The following is an 18,598-nucleotide window of genomic DNA, read 5'->3' as shown; positions in this document are numbered from 1 at the left end:
CTATTGAAGAGTCAGGAAAACAGGAAGTGGTAGGAGTACGTTAGTAGCCAAGGTGTAGTAATTTGTTTTGGCATGGATGGGAAGGAAGTGATAATAGCTTGAACTAAAAAACTCAGACATTTTCTGGGAGGAGGAAGGCAAAGATAGAGCTAATGGAGACAGGGCAGGATGAGGACTTGATTATGGGAGAAAGGAAGGGAGAGGAAGAGGAAAGAAGAGAAAGAAGGTTAACTGCCTACTCTGTGTTAGCCTCTGTATCCAAAGTTCCGTGCTTTTCCTTGACTCAAATCCTCTTCCATAACTTTCTCTGGCTCAGTCCTGTTCGTCCTGAAAGACCTACTTGAAGGGTCTGTCTCCACTTCTTGGGAAGCCATTGCTGGTTCCTCTGGACTTTCCTATGGCATAATATTAATTATGTTGAAATGGAACTAACTCTCCATCTGCCTTTCTCAGCTGATGCTAAGGGAGAAGCAGGTAAGGTTAGAGAAGGCTGTGGGATCATGAGGCATATTACCACCCTTTTAAAATCATGCCCCTTTTTCCCCATCCTGCCCCCCAAATGCAAGTCCTGGTTTACATTTCTATTGGCCTTGACCCCTTTTCATATCCTTTTTTTTTTTTTTTAAAGATTTTATTCATTTATTTGACAGAGAGAGAGACAGCGAGAGAGGGAACACAATTGGGGGAGTGTGAGAGGGAGAAGCAGGCTTCCCACTGAGCAGGGAGCCCGATGTGGGGCTCGATCCCAGGACCCTGGGATCATGACCTGAGCCGAAGGCAGACGCTTAACAACTGAGCCACCCAGGCACCCCCCCCCCTTTCATATCCTTAAGCCCAACATTGCAATACCTGACTAGCATATTTCACAGGCAGGCCACCTAATGTCCCTGGGGGAGCCCATCTTGCTCAGAATGTCTCCGGCAGATTTACTTCCAGTGTGATTGTTGCAAGAATTTAACGGAATGAATGATCAACCCTGAGTAAAAGGATTATGAAAAACTTAATAGCATTGTAGCAATGTGGTTGTTAATGAAATACAGTTGGCTGCTCCAGCCATTTGGCACAAACCGACCCAACACTGTCAACATCACAATACGATATTTGTTCCCAATTATTTTACAGCAACAACTGAAATACAATATGGTATTAATCATATTTATTATAAGTATCAATTTGAGAAATTTCTGACATGCCAGAGATGAATAGGTTTATTATGAAAAGCAATTCTGCTTGGTGCATGCTGACTGCTGCAGTGTAATAAACAGCCTCTGTAGGTCATTTTTTTTTAAAAGAAAGCGAAAAAACATACTGGAAACAAAAGTGAAGCATCAAGACCCTTCAAATGCCTGGTGTTTCTAGGGGCCAAGCATAACCTTGTGCCTTTAGGATTTCAGCAAGTTAAAAATAAGCCAAGGGAATATTCCAGACCCTCAGAAAAGAGAGCAAGGATGGATTCATGACTGGGACTCAAAGGGAAGGGATGCTGAAAGGAGGCAAATGACATCTTCTGAAAATGCATTACCCTCCAACCTGATGCTTCTCTTACAATACTACCCTAAGTGAGTGCACTGCTTTAGGGAATGCAATATGCTATCAGCTTTGTCCAGAAAACTCACTCTAACTATATTACAGTGTTTGTTTCTTCACTTCTTTCAGGTGCCTTTTCAAATATCTCCTTCTCAAGAAGGTCTTCCTGACAACCCCACTAAAAAAATACCCCCTAAATTATCTAGTCTTTTATTTGTAATAACTCTGTGACTATATCTGTATTTGCTTCTTATAATCTTCTGCACTCCCACTGGACTGTAAACCACATGAGAGCTGAGCATTCATTTTGTTCACTGCCCTGCATAGGCATGCCCGGCATATAGCAGCCAAAAATATTTGTGGAATAAATGAATGAACAAACAAATGGATGAATGAATGGATGGATGAATGAGTCAGTTCAGTCCCCAGTGTCTTTATGAACTAAATTTGGACAATTTCATCTCTTTAAAAAGTTTCTTCATTTCCTGTTTGTTCTTGGCTTCTTCTATTTCGGCTCCTATTTAGTTCCTCCTCATTAGAACATTTTCAACAGCTTCCAAACCTGTTGTTCTTTTTGAACCGCTTCAATCCATTCTCACTATTGCCATCAAGGTAACTTTAAGAAAAAATTGTGTTCTCCCCTTGCTTCACTGATGTGGTTAAAATCTTCCATGAATCTCCTATTATGTTAAGGATGGAGCTCAAAATCCTCAGCATGACATAAAAAACACTTCATAATCTGGCTCTTACCTGTGTTCCCAGCTTCATCTCTTGCACATCTCCTCCTCCCCAGGCACATTTTTCTTCTGGTAGGTATGCCTCCTAAGTAGGTGTCCCGCCAAATGGACTGCATTTTACTTCCATTTATATTAGAGAAATTCCTCCTTTGGTCCCTCTTTTGTGTTTCTTTCTGTCACACCTTTTCACATACACAACCTTAATTTTATCATGTGACTGGAGCAGAAAGAGAGAAAAAACAGGGAGTTCACAAACATATATTGAGGAATCCAGAGTTGTATAGAATTTACTGTACAAGAATAGCATCTGTCAAGTCAGTCAAGCAACAAGGAGATCTATTTTCAGAGACCCGGTGGAACTCACTGGAGAAGTAATAAAGATATGTGTATTGGGGGACTTTCAAATAAATCATGATCAGAATTCATCTGCAATCTCTGGGATGGTGTCACAAGTAGATATAAATATTTCTTGGCAGGAAAGGGGTTCTGTCCTTAGTCTAGTCTTGGAATGCTAGTGAGTTGTCAGTGAGTAAGAACTTTGGGGTAGAAGAAGATACATTTGAATGCCTTTCAAGTCTGAGGCAGGAAGTGGAGGTCAGAATTTATATTCTGGAAAGGAGAGCTATCAGAAATAGTGGAGCTGACCTCACAAAAGGAGTAATAACACCCCCGTTTACTTACAAGATTCAAATCAAGTTCACTTATGGGAAGATTGTCATCCATGATGATGCTGTTACATTCTTCCCGAATGACTCTTGCATTTTATTAAAGTATTTGTCACAATAAATGACATTTCTTTGCTCACATGTGTGTTTCTCCAGCTAGAGCAAAGGGTTCCATGCTTCGCTCATTCTGTATTACTACTGCCTACATGTCATCAGTCCTAGAGTGGGTGCTGCTCAGATATAGACTGAGGCTTGAAGAATAAGAGTAAGCTCACCAAGCATCACACCAAGAGTAACTGTTATGGAAATAAGGTATTTGTATACTTTATTGTCAGCAGAATGGTTATAACCATAGAAATGAATAATGTAAGGAGAAGTGAGGAGGCCCTTGGATGTTGGAAAGATAACTTCATGTGAGTAACTACAGCAAAGTCAAATGCTAGTGGCAGTGATGTTGACCCATAAAACAGAAACTACCATTATAGTGCTTCACACAATGCCTGGCACACAGTAGGCCATCAACCAGTCGATCAATCCATCTGTCAAAAGTTGGGATAGAAAATGGCACAAACATTGAAATCAATATGCCCTAAGGTTTCTAAGGCAACCCTGTTAGCCATTCAACTTTTCTTTGTTAGGGTAAGTTCTTATGAAGACAATTGATAGAAATATACCACCAAGATATACTTTTATTTTACTTTAGTTATCTTACCCATGGCCCCAGCTGGTTCTCTCATAGGTGGGTGTGGCGAGGGAAGGACAGTTTCTAGCAGCATGATTCATCTCTGATGCTTTTGCAATAGTTATTCCAATTCTCGCTTCAATTTCCAAAAGGTCTGTAGAAAATCACAGGTCGACATTATTTCTTCCCTTGAACTATTTTGTTGGGTAGAATTTATTTTGCGTAGAATTATTTAAGATGACTTTTTGACTATAGCTTTTGTCTTATGGGGTTTTTACAACCTGATTTTTTTGCTGATACAAATGGCTTTTGATCTTTAAAAGGGCAGGGCTATATTTCCCTTCAAACACTTTTAAATCACTAAAGAGAATTAGTTTTTAATAACAGTGAGGAAAGGACATTTTACTCCTAGAACTTAAGAAATAGGAGGCCTGATAACCAGATACTGGAAACCTACTGAAGTTTTTTATTCCAGTATCCAGACAACTGGCATAAAATAAAATAGCCTGGGGGGAAAAATGCTGAAAATAAAACAATAAAAGTGGCAACTAAACATAATATTTTGTCCAAAATATTCCACAAATGTCCACACATGTCATCTTTTTCAATTTTATTCCTGAAATGAATAGGAAATAAACCACTGCAGGATTTGAGTTTTAGTTTAAGACATGGGTGTGGTCATTATAATAAGGGCAAAGGAGCATAAAGTAACGCTGGAATCATTGTTGAGGAGTAAGTAGCATAGGGAAGAGAAAGTTGCAATTAGCTTGAAGGACTGTTGTCTTTCAACCTTCATTAATAAACAGGAAGTGGCAATTTCACAGAAAATTCCAGAACTCTTCACTCTGATCAAAAGTCAACTCAATATGGGGGATTCCTATAGGAAAGAGTAAAATAAGGAATAAATGTTAAGTTTTGTTCTTTTGTCACTTTGTTATTGCAAGAAAGAGGAAAAGAGGAAGATAAAACACTACAAGAAAACAAAAAATGTACCCAACATTTTGGAGCAAGGTTGCAGGATCCACAGGAAATTGGAGTTTGGTACTTCCTGTTCCATCAAGATAAGCAATCTACTTTCTTTTATCTTACTTCTCAAAAAAAAAAAAAAAAAAAAGAATGGAATTTTAGGCCCCAGCGAGGGAAATTTTAGCTGGAATTGATGGTACTATCTGAGTACAAATTATCCTCAAAGGAAAGTAAGTAAGAAGCTTTCTAAGAGGACAAGTTATTTCCAAAAGAAATGGAAATTGGATTGCATTTGTAGATCTGTTTGGCGCGAACATGGATATTGTCTTCACTGCTGGCCACGAAAATTTTACTCTCAGTTCATTTAATGTCTTGGTTCTTAACCTGCTGTGGTTGCAGAAGGTATAAATGTACCTTTAAAAGAGATTAGGGTGAAAAGTGCCTTCCATAGCCCCACGGCCAGAAAGAAAAGACAAATAGGCAACAGCTACAAGGCTTACTGGTGGTGGACTCATACCCAAATCAAAATCTAACCAGCCTGCACTCAACTCATTCCTGGTTTTACATTTGAAGATGGAGTGTGTGGGCTGAATGTCAACATGAACACCCAAGAGAGGGCAGCCTGGTAGAATCAAAAAAGTATTGATCTGAGGGTCAAGAGACCTTGGTTTCCTTCTCAGCTGTACCACAAGTTGAAATCAATATTGCTTCCAGGTTTCAATGTCATAATCTAAAATGAAAAGAGAAAACAAAAATAGGGGAGTTAGACTAGTCAGGATTTGGCACACTGCAGCTTGCCAGGCAAATCTGGCCAACCAGCTGTTTTTGTAAATGAAGTTTCACTGAGATACAGCCACACCTATTTATTTACATCTGATCTATAGCTACTTCTGGGCTGCAGTGGCAGAACTCAGTAGTTATAACAGAGGCCACATGTTCCAAAAGCCAAAATATTTGCTTCTGGTCCTTTACAGACAAAGTTTGCTGAACTAGTGCCAGAGAAAGCTAGGGTCTAAATTGATCCTCTAAAAGATTGGGCATCGAAGTTTCCACCTGTGACTGCATATTGTGAAATGCATTCTCCTAATCTAGAACACAGCACGTGGATCTAAAGGCAAAGCTATCTGCGTCAATTCTCAAATTCAAAATTCATTCACTTAAAAATACAGCAATTGTTTATGCTTTTTATCATGTCTGGGTTTGTTATAAAGGGGTGGGGGGGAAATTTCCTGAGTCTATTTTAAGTCTATTTCACTTTCATTATGAGACCACTGAGGCTTTTCTTGAGCAAGAGAGAGTGTGAAATAGAATAAGGCATCCAAATCAATATATTAAATTTATTTAAAGGTTGAGTAATTGGAGTAATGTTACAGAATATCAAGCAGATTATTTAGATAGCACATGAGTTTCCAGTTTGGGTCAATTTGCAGGCCATCAGAATGTACACAGAGAAATAGTTGGTTTGATCCAAAAGCCTTCTGCATTAGAATGTAGTAATTTTCTCTCTTTAGCTATTTAATCTCTTCCTCATGTTCAGAGAAAGAAAGGAAGCAGTGATGAGAGAGGGGAGTAATGAGATCATGCTGCAATTGCTTACACAGATAACAATAACAGAAACCTTTTCACACCTGCTTATATTCCAGATTGTATTTACAGCCCTTGATTTCAGATCATGAATAGAGGGGTAAATCAGGAAAATCCCAGAGTGGATCTAGGGATTTGGCTGCCAAGTTAATCTGTGTATCAGAACCTCCAGTGGAGCCACAGCCCCAAACCTACTGAATCATGGTCTCTGGGGGTAGGGCCCAGGCAGTTCTATCTTCAGCTGGGTGCACAGGGGCTTTGCTGTGCAGGTGGGGTTGGGGTGTGCCTGTGGAGTCCCAGCGATCCACTTTTTGGTACTGAGAATGAAGTGACTCGCTGAAGATCACAGCGCCCACCAAACTACCCCTTACCCCTTTCAGGAAAACACCAGGTCCCTGCCCTGCAGGGATCATCTGTGATGTGACTTACTCTGACCAGCCACACGGGCTTCCATGTTCTTCTTCAGACATGCCACGCACACTCCTGACTCAGCATATGGAACTTTTGTCTCCACTTTCTGTAATGTTCCTCCCCAATATCTGCACAAATCGCTTCCCCACTTTATCCACCTTAACAGAGAAGCTTTCTTCAGCTTTACTTTTATTTTTTTCATGGCACTTACATTTACCTGGCACTTCATATACTTACATGTTTGTTTATTGTCTGTTTCCCACTTGATTCTATTAAAAGCTCTGTGTCAAAACAGAAAAGTTACATTTTTCCACTGCTGTATCCCCATCGCCTCTATCTGGCACATCATAGACTCTCAATAAATATTTGTAAATGGTTCTTCTAAATATTGTCACCTGGACTGCCAGTCTGGTGTAACAATGGAAAATGGAGGAAAGGGGCTTTGAAATCAAACAGATTTGGTTTGAATCCTTCATGCATGACTTTGAGAGTCTTGCTGAGTCCCAGTTTCCTGTGTGTAAAGTTGGGGGCTGACAGGACAACCACTGTGAGAATTCACGAAGCAAGCCTAATAACAGCTCCCTAGGGAGTAAGGCTGCAGAGGGCTCAGTTTTAGAATTTCCCATCGGGAATTCCAAGGGGCTGAGTGGTTGATTGGATTCCCCAACTGGGCTGCAGAGGATGCTTTCCTTTCTTAATCCTGAATGAGTCGGGGGGTTGTGTAACTCTCAGTTGGTGCCCTTTGGAACCACATTTCATTCAGATGTTGTGAAACAGGGAGCAAAAGGGAACCTCCTCTGGCCAACACACATCAGGCCATGGGCTAAGCAGGATGTACTGCGAGGAGAAAGTGAGACTTGGCAGCTTTGCGCAGTCTCCTCCAAGCTTTTGCTCTCATGGGGCTGTCTGGGAAAGGGCAAGTCATCCAAATCACCACGCAGTCCTCACCGGCCAATGGAGAACAGCAGTGTCTTTTGTCCAGTGTCTCTCCAGGTGAGATTTTAGGTGTGTGGTGTCCAGGAGAGAGAAGGGAGGAAAGAGAAGAGCATTGACAATCATGTCAAAAACCTATGTTCTAGATAACTGACTAGTCACATTCATAGTCCAGCACAACTTTATAGAATTCTATTAACCTATAAGTAAGGTTTTGGCCTCATTTTCCAGATGAGGAAACAAGGCTTGGCAAGGTATACTTATTTACAGTATTTCATAGTTGTTCAGCACATGAGCCTTGCCCTAAGACTTGATTCTCTACTTCCATAACCTTAGGAGCCATGCCTGGACTCATGTGTTTGTGTTTTAGTTTGTAAGAAATAAAAAAGATAAGAATAATATAATAACAATAATAATAATATCTACTCATAGAACTGTTATTAAGATAAAATATACTGTTGGGGTAAAACACTCATCCCAGTGCATTGCCCATAGTATGTGCTCAATCCATACTTACCAATATTATTAATATTAGCCTAAGTAACCCCATCAGGGACAGAGGTAAGATTCTGACACCAGTTGATTGGACTCTAAGCTGCTTCTCTTCTATAGCACCATATCGGTCCCAGTGATTTGGGCCACAGCATGAACCTTATAGCCCAAGAAACTCACAAAATTAAAGAACTTGAGTTGCATGGCTTCTCTAGCCTCTTTCCAAACATCAGATTCAGTAATTCCAGTGGAAGAGTTGAGTGTCCCATTCTGAGAGCTCTCAAGAAAAGGAAGTCTGGAATCTTCCCTGGAATCATATCCTCTTATGGCACCTCCCTTCTCTTCAGGATGCTGAGGACCTCTGGCCTCCATGGACTTCATCCTCCTGTACAATTGGTTCTCCTCACAATTAGTTTCTGGCACGGTTATCAAAGAGAACTCTCTCCAAGGACATGGAACAGGATGAAAAACAAATCGTATATTGTAAACTCAAAGTGCAATCAGGACAGGCTAAGCAAAGGAGGAAGCTTATGTTGTGGGAATTGGGGTCAACAGTGAAAGACAGCCCACCTCCTGCCTCCCCTCAGTAATTTGTGAGATAGGGCATGTGCCCACTTATGCCCCAAACAGGCCCATTGCAGAACGATGCTTAAGGAATGGAATCTCTGAAGATTTCACGTAAACTTAGAATCATTTTTCTGTCTTGTTCCAAATCATAGCAGGGAAGCAGACTGTTTCCTCACATCCAGAAAGTATCAGACTTATCCCTTCAAATCCTTAGGGCAAGTGTGGTTTGCCCTCATCTTCTGACAGCATGGACAAGGAGAAGGAGCCAAAAGACACAGCATCTCTCTTCCAGTGAAAACTCAGCTTCAAAGAAGAAAGTGACCGCTGTTGAGGAGGTGAAGTCACAGGCTTGGCAAACCCTTGAAGCTGGAGAAGAAGATGTAAATTAAGCACAGACAAGCAGGGTATAAAAATAAAATCCTTGAAGGAAAAGCAAAACTCATCTGTAATGGGTGTGAATGTAAAGGAAGTTGGCCAAGGCAAAGAGGAGATAAACAGGATTGCATGATATAATCACACTATGAAAAGGCAAATTAGATGAAAAATATAAGGAAAATACATGGAAGCTTCAAATTGTCTATTTTATCTGAGAACTTGTAAGAATCAAAGTAGAAGCAATGTCAATTTTCTCAATATTCAATTCATTATAAACCTGCCTGGGGGACAGGAAACATAATTTTATTTGCTGTTTCGGCAATAGTGTTACTCTGGTGTATGACAGGGCCATGGGGCTCTGTAATCTTATGTAAGGCTCCATGCCAAGTTCCCAGTAGTTTTTTTTTTTTTTTCTTGTGTCTCCTATTAGTTGTGTATTCATTTATATAGTCATTCATTCAATAAACTGATTCTGTGCCTGCAATGTGCAAGCACTGTACTACATAAGGAGTAAATGAATATGAACATGACATCGTCCATACTCTTAAAGGTTCATGGACCCATAGAAAGACACATGTAAGTCAGCAGTTAGAGGTCAGTGTAGTTGGTTTCTGACAGAAAGAAGCAAATGGTTTTAAGGAGAGACAGGGTATAGTAGCTCGAAGAAATTCATGGCCTCCCAAATTCATAGATACCTAGAACTTCATTATGTGACCTTATTTGGAAATAAGTTCCTTGCAGATGTAATTAGTTTAGGTGAGGTCATACTGGGTTAGGGTGGGTACTAAACTCAATAACTTGTGCCTTTATAAGAAGAGAAGAACACACAAACACACACAGAGAAGGCTATGTGACTACGGAGTCAGAGGTTGGAGCGATGCACTGATAATCCAAGGAATGCCAAGAATTGCTTAAGCCACCAGAAACTAGGACGAGGCAAGGAAGTACTTTTCTTCAGAGCCTTTAGAGGGAGCATGGCCCTAAGGACACCTTAACTTCAGACATCTAGCCTCCAAAATTTTGAGAGAAAAAAATCTGTTGTTTTAAATTACCCACTTTGTGGCATTTTGTCATGGCAGCCCTAGGAAACTAATATATAGGGGGAAGGCATTAAAGCCATAGAGGTGATAATTAAACGTAATCGTTTATTTCGATATCATGTAGTTTGTAAGGTAGCTTTTGCTCTGGGAAACTACCTCCTTTGTTCGTGGATATGCGAACCCGTATCTGAACTGGATCTTTCAGGTACTCCCTTCTTGCAGTTTGAATCTTTTTGCTGATGGAAGCTTCCAGAAGAAACTGTCAGTGTTTGCTTCCTTCATTCCAGGACCTGCCTGGGTTCTTGCACTTCCTGAAGCCTAATTCTTTGGCATGTCATTCCTCATTTGCTTTAGTTAACTGAAAGTGGTTATTGTTGGTTGCAACCAAGAAGTTTGATAAGGGGCCTATGATTTTCTGTTTATTCTTTTACAGAGAACACAATAATTTCTGTTTAATTTCATTGTTGTTGGGTTTTTTTTTTTTCTATTCTTTTTTTGTTCTGCTGCTAGAAAGTTTGTGCTGTATTTTTGGCTACCTCAGGTCATGATGGAAGATTCTGTGGTACACATTTTATAAACATGCTCTGTCCCTGGCTAAAATAACACCTTAATTCATGCCAGTCTCGCCATTTGGAATCACCTCTCCTTTAAACAACTTCACATATTAAAAAATAGCCATTTTTTTAGACCTAAGTTATGCCTTGAAGAATGAATAGAAGAAATAAGTCATTGGAGTTTAGCTAAACTGGGCTTTCAATGAGGCACCATCAGTGTTTGTGGCCTACATTTGGACTGATCACTGAAGCTTCCTAAGCCATAGGTTCCCATAGTCAAATCTACCCCTGAATCATTGTTGGAGTCAAGGAGGTGTCATATGTAAAGCACTCAGACCAGTGTCTGGCCTGTAGGGGTGCTAAAAATGTCTTTCTCCTTTCCTTCTTTCTTCTAATCCTGACCCTTCAAAAGCCCTGCTCAGAGCCTATTCTTCTTTCTTTTCACCTGGACCTGTGGCTACAGGCAACTGAGAGTAATACATGGATAAATGACAAGAGATGTCTCTTCAGCCCCCCTCCCCTTTAGCTTGCTGGGGTCTCCTGGCTGGATGAACTCAGCTCAAAGAACCCCTCCCCCAACCTCACACATACAAGAAAAGGGGTCATTTTTACTCAGTAAGTTGTTTGTCAATTCGGTCCATTCTCAAAGTATATTTTGCATTTTGAGTTTAAGTGCTCCTGTTTCCTTTTTCGTTTGTTTGTTTGTTTTATTTATTTTTTTGAGAGTGAGAGAGCGAGGGAGCATGAGCAAGGTGAGGGGCAAGAGGGAGAAGCAGACTCCCTGCTGAGCAGGGAGCCCAATGCAGAGCTCCATCTCAGGTCTTTGGGACCATGGCCTGAGCAGAAGGCAGATGCTTAACTGACTGAGCCATCCAGGCATCCCTAAGTTTCTTTCTCTAAGGTATATAAATTTGTTTAATGGGAAAAAAATAATACTTTGATGATTAAATGTGCATCTATATCTTTCCAAACATGCATAAGCATTTTACTTGGACCTGCAAGAAATTCTTAAATAGTTTCATTTGGTTGACTTCAGGATTCATTTTGACAGCCTTCCAAACCTGCCTAATCTTGTAAGTGATTGATATTGTTACCCCTCCAAAAGCACACACTATTGATTGTACATCTCAATTGCACATGAGAAAAACTGACTTTCATGCGCACAACTTGATGTTTCATTGACATCTTTCTTTCTAAACGAGTATAACAGAACCAGGCTATTAAAACAGCTACCTGGATCATTTTTTCCCAGTATTTCTTATCTGATAGGGAGTTTACTTCTTCACTGTCTTTTGCAAATTTCTAGGAATAAGTCCTCTGTACTGTCAGTTTACTGGTCCACCGACTAGGTTAGAAGCTTGTTCTTGGTATTCTTCCCTCAGGGCTCCCATCACACCTTATACTACTTCTAGGGGAGCTATTACCACACTGTCCTATGACAAGGATGACCATATAAAATTTCATCATTCAAACCAGGACACTCTTGAGAGTGCAAGGGGACACAGTTAATAATTAAGCCAGGATAATGGAAATAAACAAGACTGTTCTAAAAAGAACTAGGTCACTCTAATTTTAACCATCAGTTCACTTGTCTGTTTCCTCCCCTAGACATCAAACTCCTGCCATATTTAGTTTATTCTCAGCTCTAACCCCAGTACCTACCACAGTACCTGACACAGGAAAGGCTCTCTACTCCAATCATGGTCTTGTGTCATGGCAAGAGCATAAATAAAATTATCTCCTTAAATTCTATAATCCTTTAGTCGTAACTAATGTATAGTATAGGTTAGTATTACCTAGTTCAGCAATTGTCCCACCTCCTTTTTTTGCCTGGTTACTCTTGTTTATCAAGACATCTGAACCCAATTGCATTAGGGGGCCTTTGTGTTCCTATAGCATCCTGTATTGATATTTTTGCATTGGCCATGCTCTATTATAATTGCTGATTTGTAGTAGGTGTTGGCCCTGAGGCTGTGAGTTCTCTGGGTTCTCCTTCATCGCTACACTAGCATTTAGCACAAAGCTTGTCACAGAGTAGGGCAATAACACATGTTAGTTGAATGAATTGATGGATGGATTCATGAGTGGAAAAATGAAATATCCAGATTGAATATGAGAAAAGCCCATATGCCGACTTGCTGTTTTGTTTGCTTGATATTAATTATTTAGATACTTGGCAAAATACAGATAGCTAGCATCAGGGACCCACAGATTAATATCAACTTAGAGGCAATTCTAGACATTAGTAAGATAGGAAAGTATTCTAGTATATTGTAAAAGACAAAATCTGACGCCAGCGTCACCAATGGCATGATGTATTTAAAGGTGAGCATAGGGCTAATGTTCATGTAAAAATCATTCTATGATATTTGTTGCTGGTTAACATTTTTATTCAATCTCATGGGAGAACAAAGAGAGTGATTAAGAGCTGAGAAAATACAATTCATGAGAAAAGGTTAGAGGAATTGGAATTATTTAGCCCAGAGAAAAAAGTACATGTAGTCATTCAGTGAAACCTCATTATCCAATATCAATTTATTCAAACAAGGGCATAATTTAAACTGACAGCTATGTTTCCAATGAACAAATGACCTACTGTTCTTTAAGAAAGGAAAAAATGATAATCAGAAACCATTTAACTCAAATATCACTTTTTTTCTTTCTGACCTCTTCTATTTTAGATTACCAAGGATTTATTTCATATGAAAACTTTTGAGCCACATTGCAGGGCACTGGAGTTAGCAGTTTAGCAGATATGACCAAAGAGGTTATGCCCCACCTATTTCTGGCCCTTAATTTCCTATTCTCTAAAATGAGGGTGTTTGTTTATTCATTCTATTAAGTGTTTTTAAGGGACCTATTGCATACCAGGCTCTGTGCTAAGTACTAGGAATACAGAAATTATAGAAGACAGACTGTTTGTATTATTTCAAGAGATTTCCATTGAAGTCCCTGCCCTACCAAGCTTAAAGATGCCTAGAAATCCATTAGACAGTCATACCTCTAGGTTAAGACATCTCCAAAGTATATATATTCAGGTGTTGGGAAAAGGGAGGCAGCAAATCAAACTATTATCTGATTCTTTTCATCTAGTTACTTTTCAGATGGGCACCTTTCCAAAAAGAATAGAATACTGAATAATTGAGTTTTTTTAAAAAGATTTATTTATTTATTTGAGAGAGAGAGAGAGAGGGTGGGGGGGAGGGGCAAAGGGAGAAGGAGAAAGAGTCCCAAGCAGACTCCATGCTAAGCATGGAGCCCAACATGGGGTTTGATCTCATGACCCTGAGATCATGACCTGAGCTGAAACTAAGTCAGTTGCTTAATTGACGGAGCCACCCAGATGCCCCAGTAATTGAGTTTTGAAAGATTAAAAAGGAAGGATATTTTAAGAATTGAGGACCAAAAAATATTAGAACTGGGAAGTACCTAACGGTTAGCTGATAAATATGAAGTTCATAGAGATCAATTGGCATGCTCAAGTTAACATGGTAAATTGGTAGTAAAATGAAGACTACAATTACAGTCTCCTAGTTATCGTGGGGCTCTGCTATCTAGTGTCTCTCCCTCATCCATATTAGTTAGTAATTGCATTCAGTTACTAATAGCAACTATGGTTGCTAATAACAGAGCCCAAAATAATGGCATAAATACATAAAGATTTATCCACTCACATAACATCCAGAGATAGGCAGCCCATAACTGCTATCAGGGACCCAGACTCCTTCTGTCACTCTGCTTTACCCTTTCTGGTATGTAGCTACAATCTTCATGGTCACGAGGAGGCTGCTAGGACTCCAGCTATCACATAGTCTTTAATTAGGTACATTGCTGCCTGGCCTATTTTCAATTTTCTATCACTTACTGGAAGAAAATGAATATTGGGTAGGAAATATATAATCTGTACTACATCATTGTTAGGAGACAAATTTCCATAGATCTCTTGCACTTTTACACATGTTGCAAGCAGAGGCACTCCCTCCTTTGTTCTAGACTGTTTTTTCAAGGATAGTCATATAGCAAACAGCTTTGGAAACTAGAGATAGTGCCTTCCTTAAGAGCAGAAGGTAGATTTGTTTACTGTCCAGTATAATAGAGTTAAAATCTCTCTCTGGTGCAAAGGTTAGGCATTCTTACTGCCCATTATAGAAAGATCCAAGTTCCCTAACTCAGTATTCCTCCCTTGTTAACACTGCCTGCTGTATGTGCAGGCATCACATGGCTCTGTTGGTGGTACCCTTTGGGAATTAAGGCTCAGGGAATTGGCTTAAGAAAATGATATTACTCTAATTACTCTGGTCACTATGACTGCTATAAGTAATCAACTGTCCTCTGTCTCTGACCCAAGAGTCTTCTGTCTTCTGCCAGCATCCATGAAACTGGAGGCTAACTAGTTAGCTTGCAAGTAGAATAAAATCTCAGGCCCTTCACTCTTCTTGATAATCATCCATAACTTGCTTTGTATGATGTGTCTAGAAGAGAGTAGGTGACCAATACATACTTAAATAAATAAAGGAATGAATAAGTGAGAGAGAGCCCCCAAAGGACATTTTAATATATCAGGTCATTTGATATGAAGTCCTGGTATTACCACTTAGGAGCCTTATGATCTTCAGCAAAGTCACTTACCCTCCCTCTCCTCAGCTTCATAAACCCGTGGTCTGCATTTACTCCCAACACTTGCTCAACCTTCATTTACTCCTAACCTACTACTATTTGGCTCTGGACCTTATCAATTCACAGAACTTCTCTTCCAGGGGCTCTATGACCTACTAACTGCTCCCGCCAACTGACTCTTTTCACTCCTTATCTTATTCCTTGTTGCTCTGATGACATTTAACTCCTTAAAAATGCTTTCTTCCCTTGTCTTCTGTGAAAACTTTCTCTTCTGGTTTCTCTTAAACTTCCAGGAAACTATTTCTTTATCTCCTTGTGCTTTCTTCACCCTTAAATGTTGGCATGCCATGAGTTTCTATCCTCTACCTAGCTCTCTTTCAGTCTGGAGAATGAAATGAAGACTCTCTCTCCCTTTTTTTTTTTTTTTTTACAAAAACCATCTCTATGACCACTTGTGTGCTGATACTTCCCAATCTCTATCTCTAGATTGCTTTCCTAAGCACCAGTTTGCCTAAGCACTGTATTTTTAACTCTGCATTTACTATCTCTACTTGGATGTCCTATTAGAAGTTGGGGAGCCTGCTTCTCCCTCTGCCTACCACTCACCCTGCTTGTGCACTCTCTCCCTCTCTGACAAATAAATAAAATCTTTTAAAAAATATTAAAAAAAAAAGAAGAACTTCAAACGAGAACACATTCGAAACAAACTTATTTATTTTCACCCTTTGTCAAACCTGGTGGGCCTGGAATCCCTCTCTTGGTGAACAGTATCACCATCCATGAGATTTTTTCACGTCAGAACCCTTCCCAACCCTATGGTCAACATTCCCATCCTGGTTCTCATGAGTCTCTCATAAATAGCTCTCAGAACCCTCGTCTTCCTTTTCCACAGCATCTACATTAATTGAGGCGTTGTTACCTCTCCCTTTGGCTCCACCTTCAAGCCATATCTCCAGAATCTTCCCCATGAGATCTTAATTCCCAACTATCCATTGGAATGAACCCACAGAACAAAAATCTCATAACGCTGCCACCCTGATTAAAATCCTTTGTTGGCTTTTCTCGGTCAGAACAAGAGAAAGCACAAACAGTTTAGTATGATATACAAACCCTCTGTTATCTGTCTGTGGCCTGCCTCTCCAGCTTCACCTCCCATTTCTCTCCATCTCATGGACTTTGCCCCAGACATAGTGGATCACTCACAGTTTCCAGCATGTGCCCTGGTAATTCAGACCTCTGCACCTCCAGAGAGACTGAGTCTTCTGCCTGTTATTCAACCTGACCTCCAAATCCAGCCCAGGGAATCTTATGTCCTCCAAAAACTAGCTCAACTTGCTCTAGCCCTGAGAAGCTTACCTGGAACCATCAGACACTTACTCTTAGAAGTGGTTGATCACTCCATGCTTTGTGCTTCTCTCTACCTTGAAGAATCTTTTAATAACAGCTGTCATGTCACTATTCCTACCTGTTTATGGTCCTGAGCCTACCAATAAAAGGTATCTTATTTATCTTTATATGTAGAACATAGAGCACAGGTCCAGGCACACAAAAGAGGTGCAGTGGAAGTATTTTAGGTGGTAATAAAGCTGGGGAGTTTGAGTAATACCAGCAAAAAGGCAGTCACTGAAGGAGAATAAAGGAAGAAAGGACAAAATTTACCTTCTTCAGAGTTTGCCTCAAGTAAACCCTAGAATGTTCTTGAGCAATAATCACCCTCCTGGGCCCCAAAATAAGAAATCAAGTTCACCAAGAAGGAATGAGCTGGGAATTGCACATGCAAGCACAGTGTCCACCTCCCAGTCAGTCCCAAGATAAGCCACTGGGGAAAAGGGCAGCCACAAGGCAATGGTTTGTCTTAAACAGCATGCATAAAGAACAATTTGTGCACATTGGGAAACTTCCCAGTTCAGAAGCACAATCTGGCTTAGATGAGGCTGCATGTGAAGAGTAGGAGAAAGAGCAGTGGGCAGGGTCAGGGGCCAGAGGGCTTGGGTGGAAGTGTCATTCCAAAACCTGCTCCTGGGTCCTTGGGTGGCTCCTTCCCCTCTCTGAGCCTTGGCTTCCCCATAGGTAAAATGGGAATAATAATTATACTTAGTGCATGGGTTTGTTAAGAGGATTGGAAAAGAAAGTAAGAAAATTTGCAGCTTTATAGCTTGCAAAGTTCATTTGCAATGAAACCAAAGAATTTTTGACAGAACACTTCAAGATTTTTCCATTTAAATGTGCATTTTACTGGATTAACATGCTACCCCTTGTCTCATTTTGTCACTGTCAAATTTACATGCACTTGTCTTTTGCCCTATAAATAGTTGTTATTGCAAATAAATATTGCATTTGAACTTGAAGATGAATTTTCAATTATAGATCTAAATTACCAAAATTTAAAAAAAATACCAAAATATAACCACCAGGCTGATGACTAATTTCCAGGAAGTGTCACCATTTTATTTTATTTTATTTTATTTATTTTCTAAGGATTTTTTTTATCTGTTATGTTCTTTGCAAGTTATAAGGCTCCAAATTTTCTAAAGGAATTGTTTACACACTTTTACATGATGAAAAACTGTTTGTAAGGAAAGTGAGTTAATGGACTAGTCATGGTTAAATTTGTAAGGTGAGATTTTACTACTGTTAACTAAAAAGGCTGTGAAAATCTCAGAAGAATGATCATTTCCTGGATATGCTATACTTGTGAATATTTACATTTTGTAATAATTGATGATTTACCTTATAATATTTTTTTCTTTTAATAGATCAATATAGGATTTGGAGGGGAAAAAAAAGTAAAACATGGCATGCTTTCAAAGTGCCTAGAACAGGATGAATGCTCAATAAATCCTCTTTGTTAACCACTGTTATAATGAAGGCAGTATTAATAACCAATCATCTCTAAGCATCATGTCCTTCACTTATAAAATGGAGTTTATTTCTCTTCCTGAGTTGTGTGAAGATTAAATAAGCAACACATGTCAAAGCACTTCCTAAATTTAAACTATTAGTCAACTGAGAAACTATTATTGATAGTATTATTATGACAAATTAAGGGTTGAAAGCTAGCCAGGAGAGGCCAAAATACTTGTGTGGAGGACAAAAGAGCAGTACCTTTATGTATGAGCAGCCTGAAAAAAATACACACTGGAGAAATAAGTACTACTGTTATTAGCATGTTCTATGTTCTTTGTATTTTTTATTAATGTATTCACTAATTTACTAATATCTCCCAACAAAGTATTTTTATGGTTGATATTACTGTACTTGTTTTAGACTAACAGATACACCGAATATTAATGTGCTTACAAAATGCTCAAATAGGACTCAACCCTGTTCCAGTTATTCTGTAAGAAGTGCTAAAACTGTGATGACAATTGCTATTTATTTGGTTTGAGCACCTCTCTCCTCTTGCAAAATGTGGTAGGATTCCTTTAATCTACATTCCAGTGCAAAT

Source organism: Halichoerus grypus, chromosome 5 (assembly GCF_964656455.1).
Source record: "Halichoerus grypus chromosome 5, mHalGry1.hap1.1, whole genome shotgun sequence".
NCBI lineage: Eukaryota > Metazoa > Chordata > Mammalia > Carnivora > Phocidae > Halichoerus > Halichoerus grypus.
The sequence above is the reverse complement of the archived record's forward strand: the minus strand, read 5'-3'. Positions refer to the sequence as shown.